Source organism: Setaria italica, chromosome V (genome assembly GCF_000263155.2).
Source record: "Setaria italica strain Yugu1 chromosome V, Setaria_italica_v2.0, whole genome shotgun sequence".
Taxonomy (NCBI): Eukaryota; Viridiplantae; Streptophyta; class Magnoliopsida; order Poales; family Poaceae; genus Setaria; species Setaria italica.
This window is the reverse complement of record NC_028454.1, coordinates 3,068,824-3,075,681: the sequence shown is the minus strand read 5'-3', so window position 1 is coordinate 3,075,681 and position 6,858 is coordinate 3,068,824. Positions and strand designations below refer to the sequence as shown.

At 41.2% G+C, this 6,858-nt stretch overlaps 1 long non-coding RNA gene across 1 annotated transcript; it reads left to right on the top strand.

Annotated features, from left to right (window-relative positions):
- Positions 1-3,083: 3,083 nt before the first annotated feature.
- LOC111257368 lies at positions 3,084-4,979 on the top strand. The gene is made up of 2 exons (XR_002677750.1): positions 3,084-3,455; positions 3,559-4,979. It is a non-coding gene; the product is annotated as an uncharacterized LOC111257368 (long non-coding RNA).
- Positions 4,980-6,858: the final 1,879 nt, after the last annotated feature.

The window sequence follows — 6,858 nt, the reverse complement described above, 5'->3', positions numbered from 1 at the left end:
TAGTAGTCCCACCTGTCCTCCACCAACGCGGGATGAAGTGGGATCGTCCCGTCCCGTCCCACTTCGTCCTCGCAACCAAACGCACCCTAAGCTAGCGGGCCATAGCTTGCACGGTAGCTAGCGGGTGTTCGTGAGGGGGGGTTAAAATTTAGTTCGAATGTTCGGGTGTTTGGACACTAATTAGGAATATTAAACCTAGACTAATTATAAAATTAATTACACAACCCCTAGACTAAATCGCGAGATGAATCTATTAAGCCTAATTAATCCATAATTTGACAATGTGGTGCTACAGTAACCATTCGCTAATGATGGATTAATTAGGCTCAATAAATTCGTCTCGTGATTTAGCCTAGGAGTTCTGCTATTAGTTTTGTAATTAGCTTATATTTAGTTCTTCTAATTAGCATTCGAACATCTGATGTGACAGGACTAAAGTTTAGCCCATGTCTCCTAAACACCCACAAAGTGGAGGTGGGCGGCACGAGGTTCCGGAGGTGTTTTCTATTGTGCTCCCGACGAGCTGAGAACGCTCTACAAACGCTGGCTGCGCCCATTGTTCAATGACCCGATCAAGCCCTGCTAGAGATCCGGCGGTTGAGGAAACTAGGTGGCGTGGCCCAATGCTAGCTCGAGAATCATCCTCAGGTTTCATCACTTAGAGATTAATAAGCCCTTGTTTAGTCACCCCCAACTCTCAACTTTGACACTATGAAAAAGAAGATTCCCCATCACATCAAACTTGCGGTACATGCATGGAGTACTAAATGTAGATGAAATTAAAAACTAATTGCACAGTTTTGTTGTACTTTGCGAGATGAATCTTTTGAGCCTAATTAGTCAATGTTTGGACAATAATTCACAAATACAAACGAAACGCTACAGTGTGCTACAGTGCTGTAACAGTAATTTGGCACCTCCAAACTTTGGCAACTAAACAAGGCCTAAATGTAGAGGTATTTGAATTGGTGTTGTAAATAAAACTCTATACACCCTCCGTTTCTGTATCTTAGGCTTACACAGGGGCAGACCCAAAGGCCCGGCGAGCCCGGGCATCCGCCCAGGCTCCCCCGCAATGGCACAAAAGAGCTCCTGTTCTTGTGCCCATTAAAATCAATCGCATGTGGTTGTAGCATGTTCTACCGAAGAGGGAAGAGAGAGCTGCCATGGTCTTCGCCCGGGCTCTGTTCACTGGCTAGGTCCACCACTGGGCGTACACCACTTTTCTGGTTTTGCCTGTAAATTAGGTGCATGCATGCGTTGGAAAAATATGCGCGCCCAAGACTTACATGCGTCAGTTGATTTTTCTCGTGAGATTTGCATGTGTTGGTTAGTTGTACGGTTGGGAGAGTTGTTGATGGAGCTGACGCGCTGCATAGATGCATGCAAAATTATTTGCTAATGCTGGGTTAGGTATATATTCACGTCGGAACAAATTATATATTCAATTTAGTGCAATATAATTTTATATAAGTTGATGCAAGTGGGTCCAAATGTTATAACGAGCAACATATTTACTAATGCTGGGTTAGGAATATATTCACATCAGAATAAATTATTGAGCATTATTTGACCATAGATATTCACGTCGCAAAGGCATTGTATTTGGCCAAATTAGAACTTTCATTATTTCGGGCAATTAATGCTATGTCTACATATTAATTATTTTATACAGCAATTTAATTTAAATTAAGAATATTTAATTTCTTTATGCAATATTTATAAGTTCACCTCACAGTTTTTTAAATGTTTGATTGTATGCATTGTTCGGTTGCGCAAAAAACTAATATATTTAATACATACTAATAATATCTTTTAGGATTTTGGTATAAATATTTTTAAAGCTCATGTACTTGTTTAGAAAGGGAAAATGAGCTAATAGAATAGAGACAAACATGCTTGTATAGAACCTAAGTCCCAAGATCCTTATTTTGGACTTTAGTCTTTTGGCAATACCAATGGCGTAATTCTAAAATATCATTCAATTTTAAATAATAATAAAAAAGTTATGTACACAGTTGAGATGCAACATCCTGGTCACGGTCAATAATTTTTATCGACAGAAGTCAAGAATTATTGATGGGAAGAAAATTCACATGTCCATCTATTATGCTTAATATGTTGTTGTTATAACGTTTGGATTGTAAGTGCACTAATTTGCTAAGTTATTGCGCTAAATTAAGCATTTTATAAGTCCTGTCAAGTTATTGTACTAAATTGAGCATTTTACAAGTTGTTGGATCAGCACCCACATGTTAAGTTATTGTACTAAATTGAGCATTTTACAAGTTGTTGGATCAATCTGTACCTGCCTGATAAGTTATTCTATGGTGAGCGTAATTTACTCAAATTATTTCTTCGTAGGGCTGCTTGGCTGCATGTAGAATTACTCGTATTGAGGGGATGAGAGCCATAACTAATCACATCTGTCTCTAGAGTAACCCCTCCGCATGCCTAAGTCCACTTTAATTGGATGCTATATAGGACTTTTTTGATGATTTGGCAAAGTAAATAAGAAAGAGAGTGAACCAGATAGATGAATTACATGTACACATTTTCAACTTGTTGTGAGTCGTAGAATTATGTATTGGGCTTATGAAATATCAAAATTAAAATGATGGATTAGTGGAAGAAGTTTTATTGACGTAACACCTCTAGAAACATCAAAATAAAATTTTCTATTAGGATTGGTCCAACGAAAAAAAAACGGAGTTAGTAATAATCTAACCCTTGTTTGGAAGGGTCCGAAGGCTAGAGCCTACACGAGGCGCGCGCGATGGCAATTGGTAAACATGCAAACTTCCAAAGAAGAAAAGGAATCAGCCAACCAAGGCCTTTCCTCCGGTGGACACAAACCGCTCCTCACCTCTTCTACCCATAGAGGATCCAACAATCCGATGACGCATGCAATGACGCTAATTCCGGGCAGAGGGCGGGCAGCACAGGGTCTCCTCATACGACCCGGCTGTCACAGTCAAACAGCCAATGGCCTCCCGACACGTGCCCTCCATCCGACCCGTCCGAGTCGAACCGCCTCATCTACACCGTCCACTTCCCCCAGCCGGACGATAAATACATAGCTCCCCTACAATTATTCGCAAACCAACAAACCCTGGGCGGCTTGGCGCGCTCCCCTCCTGCACGCAACCTCTCCCCCTCCCTCCAGATCTAGAATCGCCATGAGCCCGTGCTCTTCCCCCACACGCAATCTGGAAATCCAAATCTCGCCGAGAACTTTCATCTCGTATCGACGAATCCGTTGGGCCCCTTAGCAGAACGGTGGGTTGATTTGTTTCGATTTGTGCGGAAAAACCCGTTTGTTTTCTTTTGCGCAGGCTCAGGTCTGATGGGTGGTTTGGGTTCGTTGCCGGTTGAATCGGGTTGCGACCACCTGGATCTGGATCTGCGCAAGGACGCTACGGATCCGCGTGCGCGGCGCTTTGGATCCTGCACCGGTTAGTCTTTGTCCCTAGGATTCTTGTGGTTTCGCGTTGGGGTTGTGGGTGTTCTCGCCGTCGCATCTGCTGATCTGACGCGTTGCTTTGTTTCGTCTTCCAGATCTGGCGGACCGCGGTGAACTTCCGTTCGGAGCGTGTTGGAGGCGGCGGCGGAGCTGACGGGTCGTGGCCACCAGCGGGATCTCTTCCTCTGTCTCCACCGCGCGGGATGATCTCTCTGTGCTGATAATTATTGGATGAATTTCGATAATTATTAGTAGATCTAAGAGATGTGAGCCGTGCCGCCTTGAAGAGGCGAGGTAAGGTTGAAGCATGTAAGATTTCGGCGTCGAGTCGGCGTGCGTTGAGGGCAGAAAAATGAGAAAAAGATGTGACTTCGAGAGAGGCCTTTGCCATGTTGGGTGCGCTCGCATGGCAGGCCACGGTAATAAAAAAATATTCTTGTGTCCGGGGGAGGAGATCGCACGGGGCTTGTTTTTTTGGCCCCGGGTTCTCTTCCCCCATGGTGTCCCTGTGCCTTTTGCTTCCCGTTCTCCCGTCGAGTCTGGAACTAGCATCTACTATCGCCGCTGCAAAGACATGGAGCTACAGCGAAACTCACAAGGTACAATCGGTAATTTAATCTGCAATTCTATTTACGTTCTTATATTCCGTGCAAATTCTGCGTTCTCGCGCACTACAGAAACAACCCCTAAACCCGTGTAAACATCCCATCCACTTCGCTCAGATCAGTTGCGAACTCAGTAAATTCGCCAGGCTCACTGGACCCTCAAAAAACAAGTCAGCATAAGCAAAACCAGCACAAATCAAACTTGTGATGATGCGTCTACCATTTTTCAGCGCTCCTATGTTCTGTTCATCTGGTTGACTCCTTGTTTCTATTCCACTGTATTTATGATATTAGCTTACTTTTTGGTCTGTAATCAACTCGAGTTTCTCTTACGATGTCATTTCTCTCTTACCATATCTATATGCATTGCATATGTATTTCAATGATCACCGTATATTGATGGATTTGAGATGTTTACCATATATTGATGGAATTAGATTGTTTACCATATCGATGGATTTGGGACATACTTTATTTACTTGGCAAATTGTTTATTGAGCAATTGTAGAGCTTTAGAGGCTTTCCAAATTCCTGTACGATGGATTCTATTGATCGTGTTGAGAAAAGTGAACAAGGAGCTATTCTTGGCGGCTGTGATGATGGAACTGATGATGCTTTTACCCAAGCTGAAGATTTTGGCAAGTGAACAATCCGGTTGGTTATATTGCCTGGTGGTGTCTATTGTGCCCCAAAGTCCCCAGGTGTTTGTTGTTCTGTACTTAATCTCTTTGCTGGTTGTTAACTGCCTCAGTTTATTCTGCTTGTACGTATTCTTGGTTAATTCGATCAGGCAGTGAGTTCATCAATTAGAAGTTGAGCACTGGTTTTCCATGGAGGTTAGCTTGATTGCTGCAGATTGTAACAGAACTTGTCCATTTGATGGCACGCAAGAGTTGGGCCATGTTTAGTTACTCCCAACTCCCAACTTTGACACACACTATGCAAAAAGAAGATTCCCCATCACATCAAACTTGCGGTACATGCATGGAGTACTAAATGTAGATGAAATTAAAAACTAATTGCACAGTTTTGTTGTACTTTGCGAGACGAATCTTTTGAGCCTAATTAGTCAATATTTGGACAATAATTCACAAATACAAACGAAACGCTACAGTGTGCTACAGTGCTGTAACAGTAATTTGGCACCTCCCAAATTCCCTAACTAAACAAGGCCTTGGTGACATGATTGAATTTCTAATAACAAGACCATTTGAAGGTGGTTGGTAAGTTGGTGACATTGATAGAGGTAGCTAGCCCTGGTGGCTTGGGTAATACCCGGCAAAGCTCGCCTTGTGGAGTAATTTGGCGTCTGTATTGTTAAAATGATAACTGTTAAAATGATAATTTGTCACGGCGGCTGTCTTTTGTAATTACAGCTGCTTAAATTGCACTTGCAATTGTAGGAGTACGCCAATTTTTTTTTTGTTTAGTTCATTAGGGGCTGTTCAAATTAAATTAGCTGCAATTCTGTTTTTGGCTAATTCAGTTTGAACTACTGAATGAAGCTCAGTAACGTGATAAAATTAAATTAGCTGCGTTTGTTTAGATTATTTTTGTTTAGATTATTTCGTTTTTAGTATAGTGTCCGGGTTTTATATAATTATCGATTTGTAAAATCATTTTATTCTTGTAGCATGTAGCATTTCAGTTCATTTGAGTTGGTAATTACATGCATCTCTGATTTCGTAGACTTTTGATGGCTACTTAGTGGAGCGCGAACTATACAGAGCAAAATACGTCTGAAGTAGCAGTAACTCGGTTTTTTAGCAACTCCTTTAGTAAGTTCTAGAGCACGTAAGGTTGCTGAGTGTAGCACTAACTGTTCAGAGCAAATTACGTCTGAAATAGCAGAAAGCGTAAGGTTGCTGAGTTTAGCACTAACTGTTGAGAGCAAAGTACGTCTGAAATAGCAGAAACTTGTTTCTTGGTAGCTCCTTTAACTACGCAGGTAGGGATTGCCATACTAAATTGGAGTATGTTCACTGCATTTTGTGTCTAGATTTGTCTCGTAAAGATGCATATTATAGTATGTTCACTGAATTTAGTGTCTAGATTTGTCTCGTAAAGACGCATGCTAATAGGCCTATTTTGGTTGGAAGCAAATTATGAGTTGCATTTGTTTCAATTTAATGTATGATTCTAATTGAAGTGCTTATTTTCAAGATAATTTTTAAGTAAAAGTATATCTAGAAGATAGGGGGTGCTTTATAGAACTCGTTTGTTCGTCCTCGATCCGAAATGCGAATCTTTCCTCAGCACGGTGAGGTCCTCCATGGACTGCGAGCTCAGGCGCGCAGTCTAGGATGGAAGGTGGTTCAATTCCACCAAGGTTCTTTATAATGTAGCTCAAATTCGCTACTGGACTCAATTGTTTGCTCCTATCTTAAGAACTTGAGAATAAGCTAACTAATATTCTTTTTATAACGGATTTTAATTCTGAGGACAATGTTTTTCATTTGTCCTTTTCTTTTCATATTCATATTTATGTCCTTTTAGCAGACCTGACTCTTCATTCTTTCTCAGTAGTTATTTTACTTAATCTAAGGGTTTTCTTGATTCCATGAAGAGGATAGTTTTCAATTAGCTCATTTTTTCTAAACTGCATCGTATTCTAGGTGTACAACGATAGCAAATGGAAGCATGGGTAAGAACCGTGCTCATAGAGTTTGCAACTTAATAATGATGAATAGACGAGGGAGTAAAATGTATCGAAAAATATAAAAAATCTGTCCTTTTGGCAGACCTGACTTTTCCTCTCTTTCTCAGTTATTATTTTACTTAATCTAAGGG